We start from the raw sequence: 23186 nt of genomic DNA on the forward strand, positions 1-23186 counted from the left end.
TGACAGGCAGTCAGTGAAGAGTGTCCGGTGGATCCCAAGGCCGGGATCAAGAAGGAAGGATACCTGCAAGCAGAAGGGACAGAGTCTGGGTCACTAGCCAGTGACCACGTGGAACCAGGAAGGAACCAGGCAATGTCGGGAGATTGCAGGTGAAGAGGTGAAGCTTGTCGCAGCGGCCACGGGTACCAGGAGACATCGAGGACGACCAGGACCAGGAGGCGAGCTGTCCCATGAAGGCTCTTGCTGTTGGCGGCGTCGAAGTCGAACTAGGACTCACCAAGCCTTGGCAAGCGGAACCCACGAAGAATGGAGGACTTGCTTCTGGTGCAGACCAGGAAGGTCTGGGGTGCTTCTCGTTTACAGAGGAGCAGGAGCCAGTCTGGAGGAGCCAAACCAGCAGTGGAAAATTGAAGATGTGTCGTCGCAAAGGTTGCTGGCCAACGGGCAAGCAACCGGACAGACGCGGCAAGAAGGAAAATGCAGAAGGGCCCCACGCAGGACTCGTGGAGTGTGGGGGGCTGATCTTCGGTGCAGATGGTGCTTGGGGTTTAGGCTTCTCAATCCCCGGTGCACAACCTCGAGGATGCCTCAGAAGCTGCGCTGGAAGATACTCGCCACTTTTCCCAGGTAGCCGGTCCCACGTCTCTCGTCGCCTCCATGGATCTCAGCTCAGCTGTGGATGTGGATCAGGGTCGGAGAAGTCTGGAAGTCAAGGCTCTGGTCAGGCTCTGCAGTCGGTCCCTCGTAGAACTTCAGCAAAGCAAAGGGTAAGTCTCTTGATGGTGCCTGTTCGCACAGGGTGGCCACTCCTTGGCCACAAGGGAGATTCTTCAGTCTTCTTCTTTCGTCGAATGTCGAAGGTCCAGAGTTTCTGTTCAAGTTGCAGGTTCAGGATAATCTAATCTCCTGGGGCCCAGCTACCACACTTATACTAATCTGGGGGGCTGGGTTGCCTGCTAGGTCACGCCTTATGGATGGGACCTGGGAGGGGGGTGGTTACACCCCCTTCCCTTTGTCCAGTTTCGCACCAGGACTGGGGCTGGAGTGCCCCAGCACCGGTTTGAACTGGACTATGCATGGGACACCTTGTGTGCCCCAGGCAGTGTCTCGTTTCTTTCATCCCTCCCTGCCCCAATACACTAAGGCCTGTCTGGGGTGGTGCTCGCACCTCCCAAGGCAGGAAACCTATTGTCCAAGCCTCCCGTACCGGGATCACTCCCAGCAGCAGGAGGTCAGACTTGTGTCGTGGCAGCAGCATCTATTTTGTGATGCTGGGGATCTGGTTAACTTTAACCGGGTAAGTAGGTTTCAACATGTCTTCTCCCTCTAGAAGGGAGGGATAATATCCTCATCACCAGAAATGGGATGGGGGTATTATTCCAAAGTGTTAGACACCTTACACGACATGTTTTGATAAAGCCAAACCATAGTTACCATAACCGTTTAAGATTATAAGGCACTTTAAGAGTATATGGTAGGCTATATCATAGAACAGCTATAAGGACATGGTTCCGACAGCTGCAGACAGGCTCAGCTCATGCTAGAGCACTATCTCACATGTTACCAAGCACTCAGCCTCCAGGATTGTTAAGGCCTGCCATAGGAGTGGCTGATGGGTACACATGTGTCTATATATAAGGTAGGTATAGGAATACTACACCTAAGCAAGGGGTGATTACACGACCTTGCCCCAGCTGAGTGATCAGCCAGTTGTGTCATAATGGAAGGCCAGGCCAGGGGTGGCATAATACATGCTGCAGCCCCTGGTAGGCTTAGGGTACACCTATGCCCTGGGTACCTAAGGTACACTGTACAGGGGCCAATAAGGTGATCCTGTCCAATTGGGTTATGCACCTAAAGTACATAGTATTAATTTTGAGAGAGAACAGCAGGGCTGTGGGTCTGATTAGCAGGCCCACAGCCACATCTAAGTCGAAAACCAGTAGAGCAAAAGCAAAAAGTGGGGGTGAACATAGAAAGCAGACCCTACTCTCCTACAAAGATCTGGTGAGGTATCCAGACCAATGGCTTTCCCCAACTCCTCTGCCCAGTCCTGTTCAGACTCGCAGTCAGCTGCGAGAGGATCCTCAGACCCCTACCAGTCCTCCCCTTGCTCCTCAGGTCATTCCACAGGCTTAAAATAAGGAGCAGGGACATGGGGATAGAAATCCCCGACAACGTCGATGCTGTCCTGATGTCGCATCCCCTTCGGGGCTGAAACCGAGGCCGACGTCATCCCGAGGAGCGGGCGATGTCGGAAGTGGTGCCGGTGGGGTCAGCGTCAGTGGAGGTGTTATGAGGTAAACCGGCGTCGACCGGGATCCAGGCCTGAATCCATGGGGGTCCTGCGGCGCTGGGGCCAGAGCCGGCAGCGACGGGGGGCTGGAGCCGCAGGCGATGAAACGCGAGGACCCCCAGTCGGGACCGCAGGACCGAAGGCGCACCAGTGGGACCCGAAGGCCCAAAGAAGCAAGCCATGGCCGACAGGAACTCCTGTATCTGGGCCGGAGTCGCCGACGGACCCGGAAAGGGCGGGTAGGCTCCGCCGGAGCCGCGGGGGAGGCACCACCCACACCCTCAACCGCGTTGCGCGACTGGCGAGGGGAAGTCAGTGAACGATGAAGTTTCTTCGACTTCTTGTGCTTCGCCTTACCTGACCCCGAGTGGGAAGACTTGGATCCCGAAGATCGATGATGATGACTCCGCGCACGGTCCCTCGACCTCCCAAGGGACCGGGACCTCGAACGGCGCGGAGCCGACTGCTGGGGTTCCAGCAGCTTTCGGGTCCGCTCTCGCACAGACTTCGGCGCCATGGCCCGGCTGTCGGGGCACGACTTGGGGGTGTGGTCGCGCCCCAGGCAGAAAAGACACACTGTGCGGATCCGTCACTGACATCATGCGGTGACAGTCCTGGCAGGACATAAAACCGGGCATCCTAACTGCACCATGAGTCGAAGACTCGATGAAAAAAAGTCAGTCCTAAAATGACTGGAGGTACCTGCTCTTCCCGGATCTGGGCTTGCTGGCGCGAAAAAAAAAAAGAACTGACGTCAGCGCGCGTGGGCGGCGTCTAAGTAGCACTTGCAAATTCATCTCGGCGACCATGACGCCAACAATGGACGCGGAGCCGCACAACGCCACCTACCGACGCGCAGTGGTACTGCTGATAAACTTTCCAGATCCAGTCTGACGCCTGGGGTAGTTCTAAGGTAAGAAATCTATCACTATGTGTTTCTTTCAGATTGCTCGCGCACACTACCACAAAGAGAGCTGTTAGTACTTACCTAATGTATCCCATGCTATACCTCTGGGGACTCCCTGGACTCTGTGCACACTATACCTTACTTTGGTATAGTATATACAGAACCAGCTTCCTACGCTTAACACTCCCCTCTAGTAAGCCTAAGCTGCTCGACCACACTACCACAAATAGAGCACTTGGGATAAATAAAGTAAGTCCTGTAAACCAATAAGGGTTGCCTGGACTTTCTGCATTGTGTCCTCCTACACCAGCACACTACATAAAAAGCCAGCTGCCTACATTGGTGGTTCAGCAGAGGGACACAAGACTATGCATTTGCTGGTACAGGGCTCGAAATATCCACTTGCCCACTCGCTGTAGCGAGCCAGAAGTATTCAGGACGAGCTATTTTTAGGGCCCACTCGCCCGTTCTGGTGAGCTGCCAACAGATGTTCTGCTTGCTCACAAAGTGAATGAGCAATAATTGGCCTTTAAATCTTGTGATTGTGTCACATGTCTCTGCTTTCAGAGAGAGAGGTCAAAAGTCAATTTGTCTATCTGTGAGAAAGCGCCCTTTCTGTTTGCATAGTATGCCCCCACTTTTTGCTGAATTGCAGATGTTCTTTGACTGAGTTTGCCCTGGGCTCCTGCTAATCAGGTACCCAGGGCCTATGTTCCTTCCCTAAAACTGCATTGAAGCCTAAACCCCATTTGGCATCTCTGGCCACATGTCAGCCCCTGGTAAATGGTACCACAGGTACCCAGGGCACTGTGACCAGAGAAGGCCTCTAAGGGCTGCAGCACTTATTGTGCCACCTTTAGGGGTCCTGTACCCTGACACTTTGCAGGCTGCGTGTCTTGGTGCAGAACAAAGTGAAGAGTCGACATGGCACACATCCCTGTATGCTATGCCCACAAACCACTACCCTGGCATACATCAGTCACCCCTCTAGCTGGGTGGCCTATGCCAGTGGTGAGGGTACAGGTGCATGAGCCCTGTAACCCCTTCAGTGCCCAAGTCCATTCCTGGGCACTGTAAGTGCAGTGCTGCCATTAAGAGTATATGGTGCTGGGAGTTCGTCATTATGAACTCCACAACACCATAATGGCTACACTAAAGACTGAGAAGTTTGGTATTAAACTTCTCAGTACATTAAACCCAAACTGATGCCAGTGTGGGATTTAATGTAAAATGCACAACAGAGGGCATCTTAGAGATGCCCCCTGAAACTCGACCAACTTCTAGTGACCTGATTGAGTAGCTGCTTAGGCTGCCACCAACAGACATGTTTCTGGACCCCTGGGTCAAGAGCCTGCTGCTCTCGGGGGCCTGAAACAATGCACATCCTGGGACAAGGTGCCAAGCCTCCTCCCCCAGGATGGGCAAGGTTCACGAAGGCGGCATGCCTTTGAAGCCTCCCCAGACCATTTGCTACTTTCCAGCAACTGGTCCCCACTGGTTCTACCCCCCACTTTGGGCGGGAGAACCGGCGGGAAAAACAAGTGAGGGAAAGAGGTGAGCCCACCTCTGCCAACTCCACCCCTCAGGTGGGGGAGGCGAGGTGAAGCACAACTCTGAGTCCCCGCCATCTTGAGGATGGGAGGGCCTAGCCAACCGGGGACAGGCTCCTTCCCCCCCTCCCACTGGAGGGTGGCACGATAGGGGGTGTACCCACCCCAGGGAAGGGACCCATTGGTCCCTGCCCTTTACCTACCTGTAACGCCCCTAAATCTAGTATTTAGGTGGCGCCCTGAACCTTGCTTCCTCAGATCCAGCCTTACAACACGAAGAAAAGAAGAAGAAGGACCGAACAGCCGTGCAGCCAGCTAACAAGAGGAAGACACCCACTGACTTGGCCCCAGCCCTACCGGCCTGTCTCCCCTCGAACCTGCTCCTGCGAAATCCCAGTGTGTCCTGCAGCCAGCAAGCTTAAAAACCTGGAGGACCTGCCTGCCTTCACTTCCAAAGACTGTTTCTCCAATGAACTCCGGATTTGTTCAAACTGCAACCTCTGGAAGTAGCCAGAGACTGCGAATCCAGCCCACGCTGCACCCGTCGTACCCGAGCTCGAGTGAAAAAACACCATGAGGAGGTCAGCCCGGCGATCCTGACCTGAGATCCGGCAACCCCTAACCAGCCTCAAGCCTCCAGCCGACGCCTGCAGTCTAAATCCAGAAGGCCCTGCTAACCGCGACCAGGAGCTGGTAAGAAGATCCGACCCCAAAAGGCACCCCTGCACCCGACGCCCCACAGCCTTGTGTGCCCAAACCTATGGTGCCTAACCAACCCTTAACTTCCCAACTGACCTCTCCAAGTGGTGGTCGCACCCAGAAGTCATTTGTCTCCCTGCCTACAGTGCTTTTGCAAACCGAAGGTTCTCCATAGAAAACAACAGCACTCTGCACCCGGCCGCCCCAGTGCCGCTGAGGGTGCACCTTTTGTGCTACTTTGTTTCCCCATTTGCCCTGACCTAAACCCTAGGAGCTTTGCTCCCACAACCCAGTGGCCTGCTTGCCAGCAGCCACCAACGGGAGGCCTCCTATCCCCCATTGGATAACATAGGGCCTCAACACTCTGCACCCGGCCGCCCTAGTGCCACTGAGGGTGCAACAACAGTGCATCACTGACCCTAGGTGACACCTGAGTCTAACCCCAGAACCTTAACTCCCACAGTTGATTACTTACCTGTGAACCGATAACCTGTTTTTCCTCTCTAGGATTACATTGACAATTTTCTTCCAAAAAGTTTCTAAGTGCGGAGTTTTGAAATCTAAAAATATTCTTTAAAAATAGCACAAATAACCAAAACGTATTTACTTACCTGTTTACAGGAAATGTCCCAGTGCTGAATCCAGGTATCCAGCACTGAAGAAGAAAAGTAACGTACAAAGTAACTTACCTGTAATTTACTGAAAAAGCCTATTCATTTCAATGCACTGTTTTTCTTCTCAAAAACGACTAAGTGTGGAGTTCTGAAATCTAAACATATTCTTTAAAAATCATGCAAGTAACCAAAATGTAATTCCTTACCTGTTTACAGGAAATGTCCCAGTGCTGAATCAAGGTATCCAGAGTTAGAAAAGTAACGTAAAAAGTAACTTACCTGTAACTTACTGAAAAAGCCTATCCATTTCAATGTACTGTATTTGCTAAGTGTTGTAACCTGCTGCATCTCCTGTAAATCAAACAAAGTACTTACCTGTGCCAGGCTTGCTTGGTTCTAAAAATAAAACAACAGTATTTTTTTATACAAAAACAATTGGCCTAGAGTTCAGTTCTTGAGTGTGTGAATTCATTTGCTGACTGAGTGTGTACATCAAATGTCTGTCCTCTGATACTGCCTTACTGCTCGACCACTCTACCACAAATAGAGAGTAAGGTTCTATCTAACTTTAACCACTGCCTACCTCTGGGGTCACCAGGACTCTATACACACTATACCTCATTTTGGTGTAGTATACATAGAAAATAATCAACAAGGGGGAGAAGAACAATAGTTACTTACCTGTAATCTGTGGTTCTCCAGTATTGGTGTCTTTCATAGATTCACATGCCTGAATCATTCCCCGTCGTCGGAGTGGGAGTCCCACGGTACATAAAAAAGCAATAATTATGCATATAACAACCAAAAAACCCTGGTAACCTGAACCAGGAAGTAAAGTAGCCTAAGCTACAAGGGAAAAAACTTCCACAGCTATGACTATCACTGTCATTATATCCAGTCCAAACTGCAGCCAATCAGGCGACAGCACCCACCAGAATGTTCTCCTCAGAGGCTCAGGCTGTCAGATTTTCGCGCACAGGAGTGAAGCAATACATAATAGCCTAAAAAGCCTCTGAGGGGAGGTGGGCGGGTTGCATGTGAATCTATGAAAGACACCAATACTGGAGAACCACAGATTACAGGTAAGTAACTATTGTTCTTCTCCAGTATTTGGGGTGTCTTTCATAGATTCACATGCCTGAATCAGAGTAGATAGCAGTACATAACCTTATACTCATAAGACGCTACTTTGTATCATAGACCATATACATTATGAAACAGTATAACCATAGAGAAATACATGTGTGCTTCAACATATGTAAAACAATTTCAAGCCACAAATAGTATGGAAAAAAGCGTCTTATAAAAGCATAGCGGAGGAGGGAGAACAGAGGCTCACCTTATTTGAAAAGATTACGTAGAACAGCTTGTCCCACTGATCCATCCGCATCACTTGCAGCTTCCAAACAGTAGTGTCTGGTAAACGTATGGCAGCTGGACCATGTTGCCGCTTTACAGATCTGGTGAAGAGGCACACCGGCAAAAAGAGCTGTAGATGAAGAGATTGCTCTCGTAGAGTGTGCGCTTGGGGTCGCTTGCAATGGTCTTCCAGCTTGATCATGGCATAAACAAATTGCAGCCGAGATCCAGCGAGCTATGGTTGGCTTTGATACTGAATGGCCTTGACGTGGTTTGCCATATGCTACCAGGAGCTGGTCCGATTTGCGCAGTGGTGCTGTCCGCTGTAAGTAAAACTTCAGACATCTTTTGATGTCTAGGGAATGCAAGGCCCTTTCTGCAGCTGTTTGCGGATTTGGGAAGAAAGTTTTCAAAACTATGGGTTCATTAAGATGGAAATCCGTCTGGACCTTTGGCATAAATTTTGGATTAGTGCGCAGCACCACAGAATCAGATGTGAATTGCAGAAAGGGCAGATGAACAGTGAACGCTTGGAGATCACTAACCCTTCTTGTAGAAGTTAGAGCCAATAATAAAGAAACCTTCCAAGAAAGGAACTTTAGATCCGCCTTGTGGATGGGCTCGAAAGGATGCCGCATTAGTTGTGAAAGCACTATATTAAGGTGCCAAGAAGGAGGTGGACGCCGAATAGGCGGGAACATCCTAAATAACCCCTTAAAAAATTGTTGGATGACTCTATTGGAATAGAGAGAGGTAATACCATCCTGCCGAAACCTTGAAATTGCAGCTAAGAACACCTTCAAAGTAGAGTGGGAAAGACCAGACCTCGCCAACTGTAGAAAGAAAGGCAGAATTTGTTCCGGTTTTTCGTGGATCGGATGGAGATTAACGGATTGACACCACATGCAAAACCTCTTCCACTTTAGTTTGTAGGTTTTAACAGTTGCTGGTGCTCGAGCATTGGCCAAAACCTCTTGGCAGTCTGGAGGGATATCTAGGTGTGCAAATTCAAGCTGTTGAGGAGCCATGCCGCTAATCTCAGCGATGCTGGGTCCGGATGACAAATTTGACCATTCTGAAGGGTCAGAAGATGTGGAATTGGTCAAAACTGTATGGGCTCGGCCTCCGAGAGGAGGAGAAGTTCTGTGAACCAGTACTGGCGGGGCCACCTGGGAGCAATTAAAATCATGCGGCAAGGCTGTTGTTTGATCTTGCGCAGAACTCGTGGAACCAACGGGATCGGTGGAAAGGCGTAAGCATATATTTGCGACCAATTCATCGAAAAGGCATTTCCCAGCGAGTCCTTGTGGGGAGCCCAACTTGCGAAGAATGGGCATTTGCGGTTCTGGCTGGTTGCAAAGAGGTCTAGATCGGGATGACCCCATTCGTGAAATACTCCGTCTAGGAATGGTTTGTGTAACTCCCATTCATGATTCGACGTTGTGGTTCTGCTGAGGGAATCCGCCAGAACATTCGTGATTCCTGGGACGTGAATGGCTTTGAGGTTGATCTTGTGGCGAATCGCCCAATCCCAAATCTCTTGCGCTTGCTGAGATAGGAGGGCTGACCTCGTCCCGCCTTGTTTGTTCAAGTAATGCATACTTGTTGTATTGTCTGTTCTTACAAGTATGCATGCTCCTCGGATGATGGCCTGGAAGGATTTTAGAGCCAAGAATATGGCTCGCAATTCTAGCAGGTTGATATGCCACTTTCTCTGTTCTAGAGTCCACCTGCCCTTGACTGTCATTCCTTGAAGGTGCGCTCCCTAACCCTCGAGGGATGCATCTGTGGTGACTGTGAAATCCGGCATTTCGACCAGAAATGGACAACCCTCTTTCAAGTGTTTCATCTGGCCCCACCATTGAAAGACGTCCCGCATTCGCGAGGTGGTGTGAATGATATCCTCGAATGATCCTGTGGTCTGAAGCCATTGCAGATTGAGCTCCTCCTGCAACGGTCTCATTCTGTACCGACAGTTGGGAATGAGATGAATGCAAGACGAAATCATCCCTAGGAAGGATTTGTACACACGGACTGAAACGCACTCTTTTGAAAGTAGTGAGCGCACAAGATTGCATATCTTGATTTGCCTTTCTTTTGACACAAAGGCTTTGGCCAGATCCGTGTCCAATGTCGCTCCTAGGAACGTTCTTCTTTGCGAAGGAGCTAGATGTGATTTCTCCAGATTTGTTGACAGACCCAGGGACTGGAAGAGTAAGAGGCATTTTTGAACATGCTCGGATGCTACCTTGGCGGAACTCGCCTTGATAAGGCAGTCGTCCAGGTACCGGAATATTTGAACTCCTTGCAGACGGAGATGCGCAGTCACTGGCGCTATGACCTTTGTGAAGACTCTGGGTGCGGAATGGAGTCCAAATGGGAGGACTCTGAATTGAAAATCCCTGCCAGCCACTCTGAACCGTAGAAATGTTCTGTGCCCGGGTAGGATTGATACATGAAAATAAGCGTCCTGCAGGTCGAGGGTGGCCATGTAATCTCCCATCGAAAGCAACTGCAGAATTTCTTGGAGCGTCAACATCCGGAAAGACATTTTCTTTAAAAATTTGTTGAGAGCGCGGAGGTCGAGAATTGGACGCCACTCTCCTGATTTTTTCCGGATGAGGAAAAACCTTGAATAAAAGCCCGTTCCCTTCTGTAGGAGAGGGACTTTTTCGATTGCTCCTTTTTGAATCATCAAATTTATTTGGGAAAAAAGCTCTTTGAGATGAGCAGGGGGTGGGCTCTTGGGAGGAGAATTTGGCAGAATTTTCGTGAATTCCAGAGCATGGCCTCTAGATATTATATCTAATACCCACTCGTCTGTGGTAATCTTGGACCAATTTGAATAGAAGTGGGATATTTGACCTCCAATTCTTGTACGTGGTAACGGTAGAGATGGTGGCAGGTGGCTGAACTCATTGCTTCTTACCGGACTCTCGTCCGCGAAAGGACTGTTTCCTACGAGACTGCGAATATGGTTGATTTCGCTGTCCGTAATATTGCTGGCGATAATTTTGAGATCTTTGGCCAGATTGAGAGGTCTGAAAGGAACGCTGTTGGTTATAACCTCCCCTGCTAGAGAAGGATCCACGTCCTCTGGCTCCACGGAAGGTAGATTTTTTAAATTGCAGACTACCCAGGGACCTTGCCGTCTCCGTATCCTTCTTAATCCCCTGTAGTGCTTCATCCACATGTGCACCTAACAAGAATTCACCATCAAATGGCATGTCTATGATTTTAGACTGCACCTCCTGGCGAAAAGATGTTGACTTCAGCCAACCCTGCCTCCTCAGCACTGCAGCTCCTGCCAACTGCCTGAACCCAGTTGATGCCACATCCACTGCTGCATCAATGATCTCCGCTGATGCATACTCTCCTTCCTGCAGGATCTTTATGGCCTCGGATTTTGAAGGCTCCGGTAACATGTCGAGGAAAGGAGAGATGTCGGACCACATCTGGCGGTCGTATCTCCCTAAAATCGCCAGGGAGTTTGCAGCCCGAACTGTGGTTGCTGCCATCGTGGACACCTTCTTTCCTATTGCGTCCAATCTTCTACCATCTCTATCAGGTGGAGCTGATATGGGCGTTGATGGATTTCTAGCCCGTCTCTGAGCCGCTTGCGCTATAACAGAGTCCGCCTTAGGTTGACCAATTAGGCATGCTGGTGAATTACTTGGGGCTCTATATTTCTTGTCCAGCCTTGGTAACACTGCTGGAAGAGAATTAGGGGTAGCCATCAGTCTCAATCCCTCCTTCCAAATAAAATCAATGATTGGGATTGCCCGAACCTGCTTCCTTGGTTGGTCCTTAAAGTCATACAGGAAGCAGTCATCCTCCTTTGTTTCCATGGGGATCAGGAATCTCTTGGTCGCTCTTTCCATAAGTAAATGGAAATTCCCAATGTCCACCGGGGGAGAGTCCACCGGAGCCGGAGCACTTGGAGAAGGAGTTTGTACCTGATAATTATCCCACTCCGACATGATAGACTGATCATCTACCTCTCCTTCCTCCCTTTCATCATCTGTAACCTGCGATTGACGAGATGGCAACGGAGAAGGTGGTCTTGGTGACTGTAACGACGACAACTGTACTCTTGGCCTGGGTGTCGACGGAAGAGATTCCGCCGTTTCCGAAGGAGGGAAACGTCTATAGTAATCTTGCAACATATACTGCAGATTATCAAGCAGTTCCAATGGCATTTGACCAGACGGCACTGGTGCAGGAGGTGTCGGCTGTGGTTCCATATTAGGATCTTCGTACTGGTCATCATCATCATCCTCATCATCTTGATATTTGATGAGAAGCTCCGATGGACTCCTTGCAGTCCGAAATCTCTCATCTTCTTCGGAATCGTTATCCTCCGATTGTAAAAGTTGCGCCGGCAATTTTAGAGGCGATATAGCCTCTAAAGACGATCCTCTGCGCTGAAGAAGCGTAGTCGCTGTTGCCCTTTGATCAGACACGACAGACGACGGAGTCGCAGTCCACACCTGCATATCCATGCAGGTAGATAAAGGAGGTGATGACAATCGCGTCGACGGAACCGACGACGGTGGTAATCATGACGTTGAAGCCATTTTCGATGACGAGGCTGTTTTCGTCGACGAGATGGCAGTCGTCGACGATGGGACAATCTTCGCCGACGAGGGTGCCGACGATGAGGTAATCTTCGTCGACGAGGGCGTCGTCGACGGGGCACTCTTCATCGACGAGGGCGTCTTCGTCGACGATGGCGTTGACGCGTCCATCTTCGTCGACGCATGGATCTTAGTCGACGAGGCATTCTTCGTCGACGGGGCAACTGTCGACGGCACCACAATCTTCGTCGACGGAGTAGACGTCGACGAGGTAGTCTTCGTAGACGGAGCAACTTTCTTGCTTCTTACCGTCGACGGGACGGAGACGAGGGATGACACCTCCTTCGTCGACGAGATGGGTTTAACACTCACCGAGACCAGCGTCGACGGCGATGAAGCTGATGACATTATCATTGCAGGCCTCGGCGACGAGAATGTAATAGTCGATGTTGAAACCGCGTCGACGATAATAACCGTCGACGCCACTGCCGTTGACGGCGCCGTCGACGACGGCAATCTCACTTGAGGTAAATTCCTCTCAGGAAAACTTTTAGCTGGCAGATTTTTTCCTGATTTCCTCGGGGGCGTAGAGGGCTTGGATCCTGAAGGTGGAGACGTCTTCTTAGATGAAGACGAAGACTGACCCGAGCCCTTAACAGACTGGGCTCTCCTCGACACCTTCGCCCCAGTAGAAGAAAAGTCTTCTTCAGCCACCCTTTTCCTGGAAGAGATAGAGGACCCAGAGGCAGTTTCTATCAATGACAAAGGATCATCTTTATCCTTAAGCTTCTGTAGCCACAGAAGAAGACGTCCTTCCCTATCCCTTAAGGTCTTCTGAGGGAAAGTCCGGCAAATCTTGCACTCCTTCACTTCATGATCAGGATAGAGGCAATAGATGCATTTTTTGTGAGGGTCTTCAGAAAAAAGCCGAAGCTTTCCGCAGGACTCACAAGGTCTGAAGAGGGATCTTTTTGTAGTTGACATCCTAGAAGTTGAAGAAACAGTAGAAACTTGAAGAACTGAGCAGAGCTCAGGGAGACTCCCTTCACATGACGTGCAGTAGAAAATCTGACAGCCTGAGCCTCTGAGGAGAACATTCTGGTGGGTGCTGTCGCCTGATTGGCTGCAGTTTGGACTGGATATAATGACAGTGATAGTCATAGCTGTGGAAGTTTTTTCCCTTGTAGCTATATGCATAATTATTGCTTTTTTATGTACCGTGGGACTCCCACTCCGACGACGGGGAATGATTCAGGCATGTGAATCTATGAAAGACACCCCAAATACTGGAGAAAGAAGGATCCGTGATCCACTCAGCTTCTTAACATAAGTTCAAAATATCAATGGGGGGAGAGTGGATCACTTGACCTGAGTAACCAGGGTTTTTGTGTTCGTATAGTATACCGATAAAAAACCCTCATTCACGTACGCAGGTTAGGAAAGCGGTATATCTTGATTCTCCGCTCTGCTATTGATTACGTGACAGCATCATCATCGGGTTAGTTTTATGCTTCCTCCACATGGAGGTCAAACCACTGGTTATTGCAGTAGTGATCAAGGAATTAGTGGCAGTGTTAAGGTGAAGTGAAGGGAGGTGATGTTAAAATCTCGTACAGCCAGATAACAGTTTTAATCACACTGGATTCGAGAAATTTAAAAAGTATTTTTGTGCACTATAAGATTTCTTAGGATCTAATGCACTTTAAGGTGTCCATAAAAAGGTCGACATGTTTCAGCCCCTACGATTGCCCCTGAGGGTCAGGTGGGCTTTCTTCAGGACCTAGAGAAGTTAAAAAAGGAAAGGGAGGCTTCTTCTTGTAGGAGTCTCCAGGTAGTAGGGTGTATTGACCCGATTGGTATATGTTCAATTAGAACCTGTATTAATAGAAGAAGGAAAGGAAGAAGGAAGAACAGTGAGGTCTTCTTTCTAGGTGTGCTGTCTGTCTTAGGAAGAAATAAAAATGCAGGTGCATATAACAACTAAAAAATGGCAATTCTTTAGGCAAATATAGTCGCCATATTATGGCAAACTCTCCCTCATTTTACAAGGCAAGACTGGAGTCTAATAGCAAGGGTTAAAAGAAGCATGTCAAATCCATTTTGTCAGAGATTCATGGTGCTTCTGTAGCTGAATATCAATCATTAAGAATTCATCATTGAAAATATTATGGGACATAAAACAAAGGTAAATACAAGGTCCATAAAAGCTTATGGTTAATCATGTGTGGTTTGAGATTTACTCAGCGTATCATTCCTACAGTAGTATATTGCCTAGGGCAAAATGCTGAATTTAACAGTGCTGCTATTTGATGCATTGGCTATAAATAGTGGCGGTCATGATCCTAGTTAGCAACACTGCACTCTGGTTGTGCTCGTAAAGATGTAGCGCTAGTGCCGTGATACAGTTAGTACCTAAATGGAAATAAACTTATTGTATAACGGTATTAAACCAATGACGGTTACATTCATGAAGGTTCAATTGTAACTGCCTCAGAAAAAAATAATGAAACTGGCAGTGCGTTTATTGTGCAGATCGCCCAGTAAGGAAACTGGTGATTATGCGTGCCGTAAACAGGTCAGTATTTATTGTCTGGTGATGGAAATAAAAATAAAATGTCCTCCGTTCCTAATGAGGCGAAGGACTCTTGGTTCGTAGCGCGCACTGACGACAAAGAGTTGTTATGGACATGATCAGTGCGGAGTGTGTCGTTTCTATAAGCCAGTTTATGATAATACTGAAGCGGGAAAGAAAGGTCATACCTTAAGTCCCAAAGTGCGGGGCTTCGTCGGGCATTCGTGAGGCTGTGCCTGCTAAGAAAAGACAAACATGTATTGTAAGAACAGGGGTCACCAGTTCCCCGGGGGGGTAGCTTGGCGCGAGCAGGCAGGCACCCGAAAGCTTAGGTGTAAAGTGACCATACAGCACACACATCCACTGAGACAGGAAACGCACGCAATGACTGACACCACACCAGGGAGTTTGAGTTAAAAATCAAATAGCTTTTATCTAGATCAGAATCAGGGTAATCAAGAATCACGGTATCTCTATTTCATCAAAGCATTTCATCAAGGATAAACATGTCATTGGAGGCAACTAATCAACATCTCCCTCTGCAAGAGTAAACAACTCCCTTTTGCAGAACTAAACATTTCAGTATAAATCAGACAACATCTCATTAGGCAAGAATAAAACCTTTCGCCAGGCAGGAATAAACATTTCATTTAACCTGGGTAGCATTAGCTCTCTCCAACAGTATTTCCTTAGGCAAAAATAACCAGCTCATCAGGCAAGGATGAGCATTTCATGAAGCAAGAATCAACATGCCATCGGGCCGGAATGTCCACAGTTCCTGGGGCAAGAACAACTTTTCCCTAATCAGGGCCTGGCAATAGCCTGTAAGGAACTATTCCCCAGCTAGGGGCTAACTCTACTAAGTTCAGGCCCCGTTCAGGATGCCATCCACAGCAATTGGGGGCCAACAGGGCCCAACTACAGTCTTTCCCAGGGGAGGGGTGATCTCGGGGCCTCCCTCCGGCCTTCCGCCCTCCTCCCCGGGGGATACCTTTTTCTTCGGCCCCCTCGGGGCCCTTGCAGCGTACTGCGGGCAGATCGGGGGCTCGCTCTCCCTGGAGCCCCTCTCACCAGCAATGCGGGCTTCCTGGCAGTGCCTGGGATCAGCAGGGGTTACGTGGGGCCTCCGGTGGGTCTGGATTAGGCCGGGGAGCCCCACACTGTCAGGGAGCCAGTCCCAGGCCCTCCGATAGCTCCTGGGGCCCTGGGACCAATTGCAGCAGGCCTCGGTGAAGGCGCAGCCGCCAATGGCAGCGCGGCCTGCGGGGGAGCGGTCGCGAGGGCCAATGGGTGTGCAGCGGGGGCGGAGTCCGGGAGGACGCCCCCGTCCCGTGAGGCGGGATGACGGCCTCAGGGCCTAGCACGGACCACTCTGGATTCAAGCGGCCCTCTCCTGACCCAGGACCGCCGCGAGGGATGAACAGCGGCCGGGCCCACGTCGGGGGAAGCGCCCAGGTCACGACGGCGATGGCGAAGCCCCGAACCCCTCAGAGCCCCGGGGATGACAGCGGCACTCTGCCCACGCGGCGCCGGGCTGCGACGGTGAGTTCGCCTGCAGCGCCTCGGCAGGGGGGGCTTTGGGGACAGTTCAACAGCCTTGGCAATATCGCTGGTAACACAGCGCTCGGGGGAAAATACAGCGCTTTCTTGGCACAGCAGTTCTGGGCAGGAGTCCAGCACTTCTCCAGGCACAGCAGGGGAGCGCTGAGAAGCAGCGCAGTTCGGTTCAGCTTTAGGCAGGTTAGCAGTTCAGGCAAGGCAGGACAGGCCACACGACAGTGGCAGTTTAGCAAAGGGGACCCAGGTGGAGTCAGGGAGCGCAGGGGTGACACAGCGCCAATACCTGGTTGATCCCCCAGCAGTCCTGTGGGCAGTTAGAGGGTCTTCTCAGCGTGTGGTGGTTCCTGCGCCCTTAGTAGGGGATTTCTTGAGGGGGGGGTTGAGTTGGTGGCTGAAGGCAGGATAGTCTCAGTAGGTCACTGCAGATGGTCTCTGGGTTCCCCTCCCGCCGGGCTAGATCAGTGGGCTAGTCCAGTGTTCCTCACTCATCTTGGAAGGCAGCACCTAAGCCCTGTCACTCCCAGTGGTATAGGTTCCTGACTAGGCCCTACCGCCTAAGTCTCCTGCGTAGGTTCCCCCAGGTCAGTGATGCCCCAACTGACTAAAAAGTTTCCCTCCTTCCCTTATATATGCCCAGGTCAGGTGACCACACTCTCAGGTGGCAAAAAGAAGACCCCTCCACTGTTCTGGAAGGTTCCAGGAGCTTCCCTATTCTAACTATGGGAGAAAAAGGCGGGCTGGTGTTGCAACAATGTTTAGGGTCCCAGCCAGCTCCTGGCAACTAGGGTGCTACTAAAAAGACCACTCTGCAGTAGCAGGGGCCTGTGGCAGCCATGTTGGAAGAAGAGAGCACCTGCCCCTTAGCATTGATTAGCAATGGGAAGGCGCTCGGAGACCTAAGGCCAACGAAAAAGAGGGTGGAAATAAATGAGGCAAGGCTGACAGGTCTAACACGTATACTCTTAACAATTGTGGGGCAATACGTTACGGTTATGGCGTCCTCCTGTGTCTTCTCTACGTACCTCTTTCTGCAGTGCAGCACGACTTGTGCTGGCTCTGCCTCTCTTGGCCCGGTTGTGTATTGTTACAGGGTTGTGGGATTAAGTAACAGTACATGGGAAGCGAAGACAAACTATGCTACACAATGTGACTAATTCTTATTTATCATCTTTAAATTGAACGTAATGTAGGAGTGGTGTTTGGATGAGATAAATAAATAAAATAAATGTATAGATGTCTAGTAAATTAATGCCTCACATCTATGAACGTAATGAGTCCATGGTAGGGATATAAGGGAGTTTAGTGTCTGATACTCAAACAGGGAATATTGTCGTTCAAACTCCGTGCATTTGTTTTTAAACGATGGACCCATCTCTGCTCCTTCTCGAAAAGTATCTGTTCTGCATTGTGAGTCTTTGTTTCTAGGATCTCCAGAATAACCCATTTAAGATCACTACTACTCATCTTTGTGGGAGCCAAGAAAGGTCGGGCTGTGCATTAAAGCATGTTACTCCTTGGCTAAGAAGGAGCCTCCTGTGGGGCTGCGTGCCCATTCTACCAGGGCAACTGCAGCCACTACTGCCTTGGGACGCGGCGTTCCCTTGCAGGACATTTGTCAGGCAGCTACGTGGGCCTCGCTGCACACGTTTACCAAGCATTACTGCCTTGACAGTCAGGTCCGGAGAGACTGCTTCTTTGGCCGTTCTGTTCTCCGTGACTTTCTGGTGTGATCGGTTCGCAGTCCCTCCTCCGGGGTTGGTATTGCTGGGGTATCTATTCTAAGGTAAGGAATCTAGCACTAACCTGTCTCTTTCAGATGCACAAGTTACTACTTATGTAACGATATATCTTTAAGAAACATTAGTTAGTGATAGATTCCTTACCTCCCCACCCATCCTCCCCGTTCTGCGAACTGATTCTAGGGTTAAGATCATCCCCTTTCAGGGCCCTAGTTTCATGGCACCAGTGGTCAGTTTCTTGCATGGCTCTGCGTTCCTGCTGTGGAAAGTCGTGTACAGAACTGACGTCAGCGCGCATGGGTGGCACCAAAGTAGTCTCCGTGACGTCATCTCGCCGCTTACGACACCATCGACGGACGCGGAGCCGCAGGACGCCACCTACTGACATGCAACGGTACTGCTAGCAAAACTTTCCGGATCCAGTCTGACGCCTGGGGATTATTCTAAGGTAAGGAATCTATCACTAACGTGTCTCTTTCAGATACCTATAAGTCACCCCTAAGGCAGGCCTTTCAATCCTGAAGGTAGGGTGCTCTGTTCTAATTGTGAGGGTGCCCCTGCATGAGCAGGGCACTCCTACAACCTTCGGAGTCCATTCTCACGGGTTGTAAGTGCATCAGCCATAATGATATATAGAGTGGGCATGCGTCATTACGCGGCGGATAACTCTAAACTGGCTGTAACGAACCCTGTCATGTTTGGCATCAAACATGTTGCAATTATACCTCCAACACCATAAACAGTGTGGGGGGTATGATTCCATGCACATTAAAGCTCCTCCGGGAGGCCCTCAGTGCTCTCGGTACCATTCTTCTAGACCCGGACAGCACAAAATGGCTGCTGCCGACCAGAGACACGATTCTGCCCTCCTGCTGCAGAGCCAAGCTCGAGCAGGGGAAGGCAGAACAATAGTTACCCTGTCACAGGGAGGTGTGACCACCTCACAGACAGGGTTTGGTGTATTGCAGCCGGGTAGGGGAGCTCGCCAGCGCCTCTCAGTCTGCTTGAGGGGCACATTTGGTACCTTCCTTCGATAGTCCAGTTCAAACCAGCTCAGGGAGCCGTTGGCTCCCGCTCTGGTGTGAAACAGGACAAAGGACATGGGAGTATCCTCCCCACTGTCCCACCCCTCCCCTGGGAGGGAACCCTGAATCATCCCAACCCTTTCCTTAGGGTACTTAAGGGCTTACCTGTAGGTGGGTCCCAAGACACCACTTCTTCTTCGACCGTCTGGGCACTCTGGACTTCGCTGGACCTTGCTCTGGGCTCCGAGGCTGCTACTGGGAAGACTCTTGCTGCTCCTGGTCTCTTTTGTCCTGCAAGTCTGCGGCAACGTCTGTGCCTGTGCTCCATACAGGAACCTTCCAAGGCCTGTGGACATCCAAGACACCTGAAGGAATCTCCCTTGAAGTGAAGGAGTGACTTTCCTGCATCTGCAGGCACCACAAAAAAGCTGACCGGTCTGCTCATCCTAAGCTCCCACGGACTCCGAAAGGCTCAGCAACACAGATGGTGGTTCTTTACATCCCTCGAGCCCTGCTCTGTCCTCTCACCAAGTTTGAGGCCAGTATCCCTCGTTGGAGCCCAGGGACCAAACCCCTGTGCACTGCGTCGACTTGCCATTGCAAAGGCTTGTTGGCTTTCTTCTTCCAAGATCTTTGGGCTCCAAGTAGCCCAACCTCAAGCATCTCCTGTGACCAAGATCTTCGTCCTCACCACATCACTTGCACCATGGGCCTGCATCTTTGGTGAGCTGCTCAAGGTCCTCTTGCGACTCAAGTGCCTCCGGCCTGTGGGTTCTCTTGAGGGTCTTCTTTGACTTCAGCGGGCTCCTCTAATTGCTCAGGACCTGCTCTGACTCCCTTGCTTGTGGCGAGTCAACTGGACCTTGCTGGTCCCGACATTGCACCTTTTTTGCTTTCCACGTTGGTTGCAGTTGCTAAGGCGTGTTGGTGCTCCGACGGACACAGACCCCTCAACTCTTGACATGTGGGACAGCTCGTGAACGGCTCCTGGTCTTCCACAGAGTCGCCTGGTCCACACAGCTGCAGTTCCAAGGTCACCGTCAGCTCTGCTGCAACACTCGACATTGGTGGGCACTCGTCTTCCGGGCCTCCTGGTCACTCCTGAGTCGCATAGACTCTGTCCCCTCTGCTTACAGGTACTTCTCATCTTGAATCCACCCTTGGGTTCCACCGGACACTTTCACCTTCTCCAGCAGCGGCATCTTCCTGAAGTCCTCCATTGAGTTTGACAGCGGTTTCTTATGCCACTTCACACTTATGCACCCGGCTTCCCTGGTGTAGGTATCCTAGTTCCTAGGGTATACACAGGTGGGTGTCCCTTCAACCTTTGGTCCTCCACGGGGTTTCTTCAGGGTTCACTGGGAAAGTTCATTCTTCTTTAAAATTGCAACCGCGACTAACCCATTGATTTGTATTGAGCCGGGAGCCGTGTTCCCACTCTGCACACGGCCTCCGTGGGGTTCCTGGTTACTTACCTCAGGTGGTTCCTTGGGTCCGCAGCACTTCTACATCTTCTGGGTATAGTCTTGACTTGAGTTGTGGTTCGCATACCACTATTTTAGTATATGGTTTGGTCTCCCCCTGGCAACCACTGTGTATTTGTGCTACTTACCTGTTTCTATTGCAAAGTATTGTGTGCATTGTGTATATCTTAGTGTAGGAGATATCTGAAGGTGTTAGAGAGTACCTTATTATAAATACATATTTTTTATAAATATACAGTGTGGTTCTTTTTCACTTAATCTAAACCAATAAGATTTTGCTCTGGTAAAACAAGCTGCTTTACACTCCTTCTGGACTAAGCCTGAAGGCTGCTCTCCACTGCTACACTTAGAGAGCTTTCTAAGGTTGTCTAAGACCACTAAAATAACCATAAGGGTTGTCCGGATTGGTGCAGGGTGCCCACTTACATAAGTGTGCACCATATACCAAGCCAGCTTCTCACAGCCTGCTGTTGTCATCTCAGCCATTGAGAATAATGAGAATACTGGATTAGATTGAATTGGGGAGATTTTTTATCTGGTAGCCTCTCTACTCCTGTAACTGACACTATATAAACTTTTTGCAATGTAGGTCAGTCATGTTCCTCCCTTCTCTCTTTCCTCTCTTATAGCCGCCTCCAACTGTCATTTTCTAAACAGAGGTAGCTCAAGGCAGAGCTTCAACCCCCACTTGCTTCCCCCACCCACGTCGTGACGCTCGGCTTTCCTGTTCTATCACCGGTGATTGCTGCTCAGACTGCTGCTTGGAAGATAGCTTAGAGGGTTTGGAATCTGCTTTATGGATCAACTTGTAACCAACATTCTACCCATCCAAGTTCAGTAAATTAAATAGTGCATTAGTGCTAAAGATTCAAAGCAGTCAGCCACTCATCAAGCATACTCTCTATAGACAATTAATCCCATTTTGTGTTGCAAACCTCTTTTAACACCTGCAGCTGGGACAAGTATCAAAACTGATACATTTTCCTATACTGCTTCTGCAAGGGTTGACATGTTGCAACAATTTGTTTTCCCAACATTCAGATAGACCCTCGCCTTTTGGCTAATCTCCCTGCATTATATTACCACCACTTACTGCACAATATATTGGCTTTCTCAATAAACAAGTCATAACACTTTTATGAAGTTTCAGTAACTTCTGTTGCACAACTACTCACCAAGCTAAAACTTACAACAACAAAATATAATATTAATTACATAGGCGAAACCTATTGCATTTACCAAAGCTTGTTGGACTTCATATGGCGACAAGCTGGAGGGTGGCTTCTGGAATGACAGCAGCAAAGAGTCCTTCTGGAAGGGGACGCGGTTCCCATCATGGATGCCAACATGAGCATGACCTCATTAATCTTGGTGCATAAACTACATGAAAATGGATAGTGTGAAGAACCAACCTAAAGTCCACAGACATTCTTGGTGGTTCTGTTTCCTAAATGCGGCGTCGGCAGGTCGCACAGTTTAGTTTAATATTATTATGCATGATTAATAAAAACCGTTGCATACACGTGTCATTAACTAATTCAATTACAGGATACAAAAAGTTAAAACCGTCATAAAAATACATCGTAATAAAATTCAGGTTGGGCCTTATAAAGTGTGTCAGGTTTAAGGTGCCTGAGCTTCAAGAGGTAGACTAACAAGAGCCTTGTCAATTAAGCAACAATAGAAAAACAGTAAAATAAGCAGCCCAGCTATGTTGTTATTAAGTATCCACTTCCAATAGGGGTTTAAGTCTCTCTCCCACTGTATCAAAAGATTTTGCGATACAGCAGTTTAGCTGTGTTTCCGACTGATTAATACAGTTTTACTGCCTGCCTGCAGGTCCTAATACCACACTGATTAAACGTTGGGCGGAGTAAGGTGCATATTATGTCCTTTAGGTTAGGGTAAATACAAATGACACGCACAAGGTCTTCGTTCCCTTTCCCGCAGAGGCGGCAAGTCTGCTCTCCTGGTCTCATTTTCCAGGGCGGCAGGAGCGGATGGATTGGTAAAATGCCAAAGCAGAGCTTTAGGAACTTTTCTTTGTTCTCATTTTAACTCTGTTTTTAAATATAGTTAAGGTTTGAGGACTTTGTAGTCGCTGAGCACTGTCCAGCCATGAGCCCTTTTGGTCAGTGTTTCCTTATCTTCTATGATAGATACCTTTTTTGTTGCTTTTGTTACGATCTTTTTTAAACTCTGCTGATCTGTAGAGGTTGCCCAAAGGTTTGTCAGTCCCAGTCAATGTAGAGAGTCTAACAAGTACTCCCTGGCTAGTTATTTTATACGGCAAGACAATTCGTCCCAGAGGTGTGAGTTTAGGGAGCCTATTTCAGCGCCTCTGATCCTGTGCCAGCTTTTAATATAAGCGCCCCTTCTTTCCACTGATTGTCGGTCGCAGGTCGCACGGGGTTTGAAGCCCAAAGAGTTACTAAATAGGTTTCGAATACTGTAACGACAGCAAAATCTAAAATGTCAAAAAACATGCAGTTGAAATCACCAATGGCTCAGCACCACGCCTCTGTGGAGATTAAGCCTCATAAGCACTATGAACGCTATTTGTACTGCCTGTGCGTCACTTCCACAGGTGGAAACTTGAAATGCCAATTGAGGACCTGGTGGGTGCCTTCTAGTGCTGGTGACTCCACGTTGCTGAAAACGTTCCAGATCCATACTGGTGCATGAGAAAAAGGGTTCCCGTAAATAATATCCACGAAACCAAGCATTTAAATTAATGTTAAAAATTAAACTATGAATGCTCTTATTAACTCTGGTCTTGAAGTTACCATTAACGGCCAATACTG

The sequence above is a fragment of the Triturus cristatus genome, chromosome 1_1 (assembly GCF_964204655.1).
Source record: "Triturus cristatus chromosome 1_1, aTriCri1.1, whole genome shotgun sequence".
Classification (NCBI taxonomy): Eukaryota; Metazoa; Chordata; class Amphibia; order Caudata; family Salamandridae; genus Triturus; species Triturus cristatus.